Raw genomic sequence first — 12,002 nt, forward strand, 5'->3', positions numbered from 1 at the left:
ATCAGAGTAATCACTATCTATAGTAGCTATCGTCTCACAAATTATATTTCTTAAATAATTAACACTTGAAAGTTGGGGCACCTGGTTGACTCAGTGAATAGAGCAAGAGTCTCTTGATCTTGGGGTTGTTAAGTTCGAGCCCCACGTTGGGTGTAGAAATTATTTAAAAATAAAATCTTAAAAAAAAAAAAGAAACATACATACATACAGACACACTTGGAAGTCAAAATTACTCCTTAATCCATGGGCTGCAGAATGGATACAGTACTAGCAGGCATGAAAACAATATTCATCTCATTATCCATCTCCATCAGAGCTCTTGAGTGACCAGGCACATTGTTAATGAGCAGTGGTATTTTGAAAGGAATCTTTCTATCTGAGCAGTAGATCTCAACGGTGGGCTTAAAATACCCAGGAAACCATGTTGGAAACATATGTACTGTCATCCAGGCTTTGTTGCTCTATTTTTAGAGCACAGGCAGAGTAGATTTAGTGTCACTCTTTGGGGCCCTGGGATTTCCAGAACAGTAAACGACCACTGGTGTTACCAGCTGCATTGGCCCTTAATGAGAGAGTCAGCCTATCCTGTAAAGCTTGGCAGCAAGGCATTGACTTCTCCTCTCCAGCTATGAAAGTCCTAGCAGGCCTCTTCTTCCAGGATAAAGTTGTTTCATCTACACTGAAAATCCCTTATTTAGTGTAGCCACTTTCATGAAGTATCTAGCTAAACTTTCTAGATAACTTGCTGCCACTTCTCTGCCAGCACTTGCTGCTTCACCTCCCACTTCTATTGTTATGGAGACGGCTTCTTTCCTTAAACCTCACGCACCAACCTCTGCTAGCTTCAGACTTTTCTTCTGCAGTTTCCTTACCTCTCTCAGCCTTCACAGAATTGAAGAGAGTGAGGGACTTTTTCTGGATTAGGCTTTGCCTTAAGGGAATGTTGTGGCTAGTTTGGTCTTATATTTAACCACTAAAATTTTCTCCATATCAGCAATAGGCTATTTCACTTTCTTACATCATTCGCGTGTTCACTGGAGTGGCACTTTTAATTTCCTTCAAGAACCTTTTCTTTGCATTCATAACTTAGCCAACTGTTCAGCATGAGTGACCAATCTTTTGGCCTATCTCAGCTTTTGACGTGCCTTCCTCACTAAGTTTATTTATTTCTAGCTTTTGATTTAAAGTGAAAGACATGTGACTCTTCCCTTCCCTTCAACACTAAGAGGCCATTGTAGCACTATTCATTGGCCTCATTTCAATATTGTTGTGTCTGAGGGAATAGGGAAGCCCGAGGAGAGAGAGAGAGAGAGATGGGGAATGGCCCGTCAGTGAAGCAGTCGGAACACAAACATTTATCACTTAAGTCCATAGTCTCACAGGGGTGTGGTTCACGCTGTCCCAAAACAATCTTAGGAACAACACCAAAAATCACTGATCAGAGATCACAACAACGAATATAATAATAATGAAAAAGTTTGAAATATGGGGAGAATTACCAAAATGTGACACAGGGACACAAAGTGAGCAAATGCTGTTGGAAAAATGACCCCAAAAGTCTCACTTGACACAAAGTTGCCACCAACCTTCAATCTGTTAAAAAAACAAAACAAAACAACAACAATAAAAAAACCCTCAAAGTACCCGCAAAGTGCAATAAAGCACAGTGCAATAAAGTGAGGTGTGCCTAGATGGCCTACATGCAGTTGGGGATTGGTCTGGTTATTTAGGCAAAAGTCTCTTTCTTGCTTAAGGTAATTAGAATCTTCCCAATTCTAGCATGAAGATATGTATTTTTACCTATAGCACTGAACAATTTTAATACATACTCCTAATGCTAAGATACAGACCCAAAACATTTCAGGACGTGACAAGTAAATAAGGAATATATTTGGTTTCTTAAACTTACGACAGCAAACATTAATTCATGAGACTTGGTCAGTTTAAGAGTCAGAAGAAAATAAAACTTCTAAAAAGATCTGGCTCTTATTCACGAGCCACTGCCAAGTCACCTGGTTGCTTATTTATGGGAAAGATACCAGTGACTCTGGCTTACATTAAATGGAGGGAGGAAGATGATAGGCAAGTTGAAATGTTCCTTCGAAGGGAAGTTGCATATTTCTCTGTTCGCCTTAATGTTGTTGACTTCAAAGATAATCTCCAATTTAGTGTTAACACTAGATCCTCTCGAGAGTAAAAAGTGAACCTGGGATATTTCCATTTGGGACAATGCTACGAAGGTACACAATAGAAAAACCTGGAGAAAAACACAGTATAAAGTTCAGGCTACAATCCCCTCTTATTACACAGTGAAATTTCCTTCTAAAATATCTTTGGCTCGGCTCTAATGGAATACAGCATAATAGAGTTTTGCTACCTTAGGGTATTATCTACACCATTCTATGCTTCTTTGACAGTTAGCTTTCTTGATTCAATAAAGGAGAGGGAAATTGCTCCAATTTAAGGAAAATCTATTAACTTGTTTAGTTCTCTAAGGTACTATTCTTCAGTACGTTGAAGTCCTAGCTAACAAAATAACATCACAGAAATCGAAAAGCTCTGACCAGGTAGAACTTGGAGTATACATTCCTGAATTAAGGGAAAGACTGTAGGCCTGTCTGCCTTAATCCTCTTCCTCGTAAGCCCATGGAGAGTGATTTGTGAAGTGGAGAAATGGCACACGTGTATTTTGCTTTGGCCTGTCCCACAAAATACCGGCCTACGAAGCACCTACAATATGCCAGGAACCGTGCAAGGTCTCTTTATGCCCATCTAGCTTATTTAGCCTTACAGCCACTGTCAAAGACAGCTGTTAACTTACCTTTTAGTTGGGGAACCTGTTTTCAAGAAGGGTTGAGCAGCTGTCCCAAATCACACACCTGTCAAATTAAAGCCTTATGATTCAAATCCAAGACTGTCTGGATTTAAAGTCCTAGAATTTTATTGTAACACGACATATATTATTAATTAACTCCTTATCTGAACCAAGGCTTTGTCTTCAGAAAGCCCCAAGGTGGCGTAAAATTCATTCTTCCACACCAGGATCCCACAAGAACCAGACACCAGAATGGCAAATACTACTAGAAGACAAGAGGTTCGAGGATGCAAAATACTGGGTTCAGTTGTGAGCAGCTCTGAGCTCCAAAGGGAGGAGTAGGAAATTCAAAGGCAGACCACTACTGTCTTCCCAGAGGAAGACCCGACCATCAGCAGCAGCTGCTCCGACAGGGAGAAAGGTCAATGACAGCAGAACTGCCAAGGGAAGGCTGAGGTAGGCCCAGGAGAAAGGACCCTGTTCCAAGGGGAAAACTAGGTCACAGCACAGTGCTCTTCCAGGATCCCCGCCCACTGGAAATGCCTCAGTGAATGTACCTGGACTAGTATGACAGTCAGATGACTCCTCTGAACAGGGAGCTAATTAACCCCTTCATGTGAAGGGAGAAACATTTTAGCTCATCATTTCTTCAGCTTATGAGTCATGAATAATGATCAAAATTAAATGGAAGTGGGAAAGCTGCTTGACCTTAAAACATCTCTGATGCACAGTAGGCATTTCCGATTTTAAACTTCTAACATTCATCCGTTCAGTCATTAAACCAACCAACAAATGTTCATTTTACAGAACACGAAGTGCTGTGTATACCCTGAGAAAATCAGAACTAAATCCATTAAATTTTCAATAGTCGTACACCATTATGTCACGTGCGGTTGCTAGATCCTTCGGGGTCATGATGATTATTAGCTCTTTTCCTTCCATATATCTCTCTACATACTTTCTCAAAGAGATCATTCATTTCCTTAGCTTCAATTATCAACCCTATGATAATGATTCAAATATCTATTATCTCCAGTCCTACTTTTTCTCATCTCCTTGCCCTTATTCTCAATGACATCACAGATATTTTACTTAGTAAACTCTCCAGCTTCTAAAAACTGTTATTTCTAAAATGAACTCATCTTTCCTCACCCTACTCCCCATATCCTCCTTCCTTCTAGAATTTCTGACCTCTGTTGAATGAACCACTCTCCTCATCCATTCACTCCATGCCTCAGTTATGAAGTCTTCTCCATGCCAGTCAGTCATAGTTTTTTCAGTCTTTCCTGTGAGACCTCTCTGGTACCTGGCCCTTTCCCTCCATCCCCATCGCTATTCTCCTAGTCTGGATTTTTATCTTGTCACACAGTTCTTACTTCCTTTCACTGATTCCAAAATCCTAGCTTAGGCCTCAACTCCTCCATAAACCTTTTGGGCCATCCCACTCTTCATTGATCCCTGCCACTCTGGAGTTCCCTCAGCATTTATTCTATCTCACGGCGTTTGTTCTAGTTCATGATTGCCTCCTCAGCGAGTATTCCATCCCATCCCACCGCACTCCCAACGATCACAATGCCTGGTCCAGCCTGAGTACAGAACAGACACTCAAAAAATACCTGGGCAATGATTAACATTTGGGCACTACTATATACTGAGTCTGTCCCCCCTCTAATTAATACGGTGAACCCCTAATGCCCTATGTGACTATCTGAAGACAGGATCATTAGAAGTGAATTTAGGGTAAATGAAGTCAAAAGGGTGGTGGCCTAATCTGGTAGGATTAGGGCCTCAGAGGAGGATGAGAGATTTCTCCCTCTGTCTCTCTCTCTATCTCTCTCTCTGCCACGGGAGGACACAGCAAAAAGGTGGCCATCTGCAAGCCAGAAAGAGAGCTCTCACCAGAACCTGACCATACTAGCATCCTGATCTTGGACTTGCCAGACCCCAGAACTGTGAGAAAATAAATATCTACTGGTCAAGTTTCCCAGTCTCCAGTATTTTGCTATGGCAGCCTGTTGGTATAACCAGTACTTATCCTTTTATGATTAAGGTTTCTCCTCATGAAAGAAAAGAAGGACTACCATACAAAGTAGTTTTTTTCTCTATATGAGGTAGCAACTGAGAGGATGGTCATAATTAATGAAGTTTCTTCCTGGCTGTGTAACTTCTAAAGAAGGTGTCTCTGTTCAGCTTTCTATCCCACCTTCACTGTAATAGTTTTCCCTACCCCACCCATTCAGCCATGAAGTATGGATGAGCTAATAAAGAGTAAGCCCTGGTTAGCTCTGACTTGGTTACGTTGGCTACACTGAATCACTCAAGGATGGGCAAATGACCCAGTGGTCATTTCATGAACTGACCAGAGATGGATATAAGAAGATGTTTGTGAGGATTTCTGGGAAGTTTCCTGGTTCTTACCACCAAGTGCTCAGGAAAGATATTCTCTTGGCCACAGGAAGTTGTTATATGTGGAACTACCTTAGCTGTTTATTTACTGTATAGGAAGCAAGGCTAAAAATGAAGCAGATACTGAGAGGGGAAGAGCTGACAGACTCAAAAGAGAAGTAGAACTGGAGCCTTGATCTGAGTATGCCTGAAGCCTGATCTCCCACTGCACTTTTTGACTCTGTGAGCCAGTAAATTTCCTTCATTGCCAGTCTGAATCTGGTCTTCGATTACACACAACCAAAACCATCTTTCTTATAGAAGGGTGAGCTACGCTAAACCCATTACAATGAGGAAATTATTATTCACAGGAGGGAATTCAGAACCTTCATTCTTTGCGTCTCAGTCTGACCCAACTCATACCCCCAAATGCTTTCTAAGGACATTTGTAACTACTCTCCAATATGGTATCTCTGTCAGTGCTGGTCCATTCCATAGCCTGAGGTACTCTGAGTACACTAAATTTACACTACATTAATTTGTCCTCCCAGAACAACAAACTAGTCTCTGATCAAATAAATAAAACAACAGGATGAACATCTGAAGAGGCAAGGCAATGGCACATATTTAGGAAGACCAAAACCCCCCACTAAGAAGAACTGAAGAATAATCAGAAGACAATTGAAGAAAGCCTGGGTCCCACTTTCTTAGAAGCAGAATCCGAGTCAGCAGTATAAAAACCGAGGAAGACAATTAAGCAGCAGGAGGTCCAGAGCTACATATTTTTGTCATAGTTGAGATAATACACTTCAGCTAAATTCTGTTGCTGGTGCAGAGCCCTTTTTTTTTTTTTTTTTAAATCATTCTCAGTAGGAAAGTCCAAAGAAGATCTAATGACCAAAGATTAAGATCTATGAAGAAAAATTTAAAATCAGGATAATATAGCGCAGGGATCTCAAAACCGAATGCTTTCAGCGACCAGACAGGTACTGTGTATGAGCAGACTGTGTGCGGTGGGGAGTGAAGAGGACTGAGGACTAGTGCTCTGTCCAAAGGGTACGGACAGGACTCAGCTCCCGCTGATTGCTGCCTCATAGAAATGTTACCCTCGTGTTGTCAGATTTTCCAGTTTTTTCAAGGGAAACTGGAAATGTGTACATATAAAGTGTGTGTGTGTAAAATCAGCTAATGAGGAAAAAAAAAAATCACCATTCAGTCCAAAAAAGGAAAGAAGAAAAAGAAAGTCAGTGAGCCATTTCTCTGAGTTATTCTGTAGGGAAGTCAACTTCAAGGAACCTGGGGAGCAGATCATTTGAGCATCATTTTCCAACTATACTCACGTCTCCTCTTCCCCTCACACCCTGAGAATACTCTGTGCAGGACATGCGTAATTAGGCAGAACCAGCCAGCAATGGAGCTGGGCTTCTTTACCTTCAATGAGCACACAAGAAATACTTGGGTATGTTGTTACAATGCAGATCCACAGGCAGCAGGTCCTAGGGGGGAGTCGGGAGTTTACATGTCTAAGGGGCTCCCGGATGTTGGGATGCTGCTTATTCACTCTTGCAGTAGCAAGACTTTATCGTAGGTTTTTCTAGCTTTTTCTGACCATGACCTAAAATAAAAAATACATTCTATTTGGCAACGTAGAACAAATGCACAAAATAAACCTATCATTGAAATGGAGACAAAAGTTATTATATCAGGGGTACACCTGATATTTGTTATTTGATTCCATTGTTTTATTGTATTTTATTTTATCTTTTTAAACGCTGGTTGTGACTCATTAAATAGATCTTATGACCCACTAATAGGCTATGACATAAAGTGTGAAAAACACCTCTATTCGATTTTTACTCAAACCTCTTCTATACATTTTCTAAATGTATCTTTCCTTCTCTTCTAAGAACAAAACAAGAAGACAAAAATCTGTAAGTGTGGCCTGAGGAACGCAGGTCAGCACAGATGACAGTCATAGCTCACTGGGGTTGAACACTTACTGTTTACCAGGGGCATGATTAAGCCCATGTGCTCCACGACCACACAGGATTCTAATCCCAGCATAGCCACCTACAAACTGTGACACCTTAGGCAAGTTACTTAACCACTCTGTGCCCAGTTTCTGCCTACGTGAAAAGGAGATAACAATTACACAAATGCCTCATGATGCTTTTGTGATGATTACTGTGTATTTCCAGCTCTACGTGGATGGGACAATGTAGTGCCCACAGCAAGTACCATACAAGTATTTGCCACTGCCACCATTATTACTAAGCACTTCACAGACGGTCCATCACTTAGCTTTCCAATAATCCTAAGGAAGGGTATAACAGAACTGTTGCGTGGGCCAGTGTACAGCCATCCCCACCTACTTTGCTGTTGACAGAATTCCTCTTTATTCAGGGCACCGCAGGTGACTAAGGAGGGAATCCTAGCTGGTAAGGCGATCACAATAAACCCTCTCCACTTGCCAGTGATGGGTGAAGAAAGATCACATGAATTAATTCTAGCCAATGAACCACAAGGCATCAGGGAAGTATTTCCTCTCCCTTAAAGGATAATGGAAGGAAAAAAGATTCTATCTTCTTCCACTGAATGCTGTATGTCTCGACGTGATGCCAGAAATGGCAGCATGCATTCAGCAACCACGACGGTGGCCAGCAGAGGACAGAGTGAAAGGAATGCTTATGGATACAAGTGAGCACGCTTACCACCCCATTATGGATGGGGAAGGTGAGGGATAAAACAGGTACAGGAAGTTCTCAAAAATCACACTCGGGGGCGCCTGGGTGGCACAGCGGTTAAGCGTCTGCCTTCGGCTCAGGGCATGATCCCGGCGTTATGGGATCGAGCCCCACATCAGGCTCCTCTGCTATGAGACTGCTTCTTCCTCTCCCGCTCCCCCTGCTTGTGTTCCCTCTCTCGCTGGCTGTCTCTATCTCTGTCAAATAAATAAATAAAATCTTTAAAAAAAAAAAAAATCACACTCAACAAGTTGCCCGTTCTTCATCCACTATGCTACAATAGCCTCATTTTAAAGAACATAATTATTTTTTTTAAACACCTTGAAGACATGACTTGATAGATACGAAAAGTATTTCCAGTATCAGCCGTCCATCTCAAGACCTTTAAGGTCAGTTAACATGGTCATTTGCTGGGGGTACGCAGGTTGCGATCCTGGTAACAAGTACAGCATTGATATATTTCTTCTATGCCATACTCTGCCACTTTGTACGTGTTTATCTCTTTGCAATTTATCTCTTCTCATTACATGTCCATCGATTAGTTTCTAACTAGGCTGTTGATTCCAAAATTATTCTCATAAACAACCTTAAGCCAAGGTGTTATGGACTAATGATAGATTAACACACTCCTGTTTCTAGACTGTCTATGCTTGTAACATGCATCTTCCCTAAAAGAATTTAAATACTTTGCAATTTCAGAGACTCTGGCAGGGATGTAAGACATAGTAGGGAGGAAAGGTGACCACTTTGACCCCTGAAAATAACACCCCTTAAGGAGCTGCCTTGGCCTCGGAGTCTGACGTTTTTCTTCTAAAATCTAGCAGACATAATATTCTCCATGGCAACTTCTCTTATTATTCTGGTGAACACAGGAATACCGAAATTTAAAAAGTCGTACATAGGCATGATGGTTAAAATATACTAAGTCATTTTACAAAGTCACAACAACCTCATTTGGTTTTGTGAATCAATACTCTTTGATTCTAAGAAACACGCTCTTATTTCACATTTTAACATCTCTGAACTGGTCAGTATCTTGCTATCCTTGTCGGCCGGGCAGGAATCACGATGCACTTGCCACTGACGGGGTACACGCTTGTAGTTATTTCTGGTGGCAACACTGAAAACTCTAAACCCATGTCATTTCAGGACCATCTGAGTTGCAGCTCTTGTCCAGAAGCCTCTGATGACGCCTTTTGATAAGATGGAAAAAGCCACAGGATCAAGACTTGTAAATAGTGTTAGAAACTTGGCGGCGGGGGGGGGGGGGGGATGTAAAATAATCATAGTAAAGCTGTCTTTTTTGAAAATGCTGCATTAACATCCAGTATCCAAAGACATTGATAAATGTGATTCAAAAGTAAATCTGAAAGCTAGACTCCAAGGAAAATTTCAGAATACCTTAATTGATTATTTGGTTTCTATTTTCCTTTTTCTATATACAAGAGTAAAGTACTGGGGCACCTGGGTGGAGCAGTCACTTAAGCACTTGACTCTTGGTTTCAGCTCAGGTTGTGATCTCGGGGTTGTGAGATCGAGCCCCGTGTAGGGCTCCACACTCAGCGCAGAGTCTGCTTGAATTTCTCTCTTCCTCTCCCTCTGCCCCTTCTCAGCCCCCCTTCTCTCTCTCTCCAAAATAAAATTTAAAAAAGAGTGAAGTATGACAAAAATTTATACCTAAGTCTAAAAGAAATCTTTCAAATATTAAAAGTAGATCTCGGGGTCACAAGTTCAAGTTCCATGTTGGGCATAGAGCTCACTTAATAAAAAAAAAAAAAAAAGCTAACTTAAAAAAAAAACCCACAAAGATCAAAAGTAAGCGATAATTCTAAGTGATAAAAAGAATTATGTCATACTTTAATTGACATCATTTCTTTTTTTTTTTTTGAGGTAAGGGTCATGTTTATTTTTTCCATGTACATATCCACATAGTCCAAGACCATTCATTAAAAAAAAAAAAAACTATCCTGTATTGAATTACTTTTGTGTCTTTGTAAACAAACAAAAAGATTAATTGATGTTTTGAATGTGGGTCTACTTCTGGACTCTTAACCTTGTCCACTGACCTAGATGTCTTCACCTATTTTTTTTAAGTTTTTAGTTTAATCACCCAGTGCTTATCACAAGTGCACTCCTTAATCCCCATTACCTATTTCACCCATCCTCTCACCTACCATTCTGTTTCTTTCTTAATGATACCTAAAGTAATGGTGCATCTTCAAGTCAAAGACACCTTGAAGTGTATGAATATGATGTTATTCACAGGAGAGCTAATAGGATCAGAAAGGCTAAATGACTTACATGCACAAACACACAAACACACACACAACTTCCACAGGACGAGAAGACAGGTCTTTTCTCTGAACTGCAGTATTATCCATCTCTTTTGATGAGTATCTGGGCTTGAACCAGTTTCCTAAGGCTCCCTCTAATCCAAAAATTCAATTTGGAGATAGTATTTGTCACCCATAGACTGTTACGTATATTGTTTCTCTAAGACACAGTGCATCTGAAATGGAAAATGACACGGCAGGGGTACTGTTTTCTCTTAAGATAAATCACTGTGAAGGAAGAACTTGATTGTCCAGATTGTAGGCCGGGACCGCGATCTGTGAGACACAGATTGTATATGTTAGAGGAAAAGCCACATTGTGCACACGTGCTCGGTCTGCTGTGACACGTATGCTCCATTGGGGCCTATCGGCCCCTGGAGAAAGTTGTGTGCTTTTGCTAGGCTGACGTGCAAAACACACAGTGCAAAATGTTCTGATGATCTGATGATTATGTTTCAGAGTTTAGCTTCAGTGATCAATTGTGTAAAGGAAAGATCAAAATCTTCCAAGATTTTAAAATGTGAAAGTGCCTAAAGGGAATTCTAGTGTGAGCCCACAGTGTTTGTTAGCTCAGAGTCTTACAAGCTCCTGCTGGACTTGCAAGTAAACATTTCTCTGAAAGAAAAAATATCCTGGGGGAAAAGCTGGAAACAATATTAAGAGCTCCTGGACTGTGTGATGGTGCTGAAGTGCTTGGAGTTTAAGAAACGGGCCCAGCAAAGATTATATTTTGTAGTCTACATTCAGAATGCAATGCTTTAAATTAAAAACAGTAAATCTTTCTAAACTCCAGTTTTCTGCCAATAATGATTTGGAAACTGAAGCACAGATCATTCAGTTGAACAGATCTATGAAAAGGACAGGACAAACAAAATCCAAGGGAATTTCTCTAAGGGAAAGCCTTATGTACTACAGAAGACTAACAGATCCACTCTCAATCAGAACAATGACATTAAAACCCTTATTCTAACTTGATTTTACCTTCTTTAAAGCAAGTTATGAACTACTTAACAAACCAATTTAGGGCTAGATTTTTTTGTCCACCTGTGATCGCTAACAGCTAATTAAATTTAGAGGGTTTTTTTTAAGATTTTATTTTTAAGTAATCTTTTTAAAGAGAATTTTAAATAATTTTATTTTTAAGTAAACTCGATACGGGGCTCGAACCCACAACCCCAAGATCAAGAGTCGCACACTCCACCACTAAGTCAGCCAGGCACCCCAAATGTACAGATTTTTAGACGGTAATTTACTCCACACAATTTTTTGCCAGCCCTCAACTATAAAGCGTTTAGTGGAATCTCTAATAGTCTTAAACACGAATTATTTTTTGTGTGAATCTAAAATATCCAGGCCCTGTACCAAAACATCAACTTAAGTTCTTTCATTTGTACCCTTACTTCAAATATAGTAATTTGGTACCTTCCCCAAAATAAATAAAATTTTAAAAAATAAAATAAAATAAAATAAAATAAAATAAAATAAAATAAAATAAAATAAAAATTCAGGCCCTATGTTTTAAGAAGAGGAAAAAATAATCATCAGCCAAAATGCTTCTAAGTTATTGTCCGTATTTGTTTGCAATCTGCCTACTTCCTCTTAAGGAAATACAGTATAAATAATCAGGAACATATCTCACTTGTTCTGGGAGATTGTGTCAGAGTTAAAAGAAGAAACCCTTGAGAAATATCTTTTTAAAAAGTTTATGCCAAAAAGGTTTTCGGG

At 40.1% G+C, this 12,002-nt stretch overlaps 1 long non-coding RNA gene across 1 annotated transcript in view; it reads right to left on the minus strand.

The window, feature by feature from the left end:
• Nucleotides 1–8,817: 8,817 nt before the first annotated feature.
• Nucleotides 8,818–12,002, minus strand: part of LOC121100692 — an 88,778-nt gene continuing 85,593 nt past the window's right edge. The window contains exon 4 of the long non-coding RNA XR_005832426.1: nt 8,818–9,137. This is a non-coding gene — a long non-coding RNA (uncharacterized LOC121100692). The remainder of the gene's footprint in view (nt 9,138–12,002) is intronic.

The sequence above is a fragment of the Ursus maritimus genome, unplaced genomic scaffold, assembly GCF_017311325.1.
Source record: "Ursus maritimus isolate PB19 unplaced genomic scaffold, ASM1731132v1 scaffold_5, whole genome shotgun sequence".
NCBI classification, from domain to species: Eukaryota; Metazoa; Chordata; class Mammalia; order Carnivora; family Ursidae; genus Ursus; species Ursus maritimus.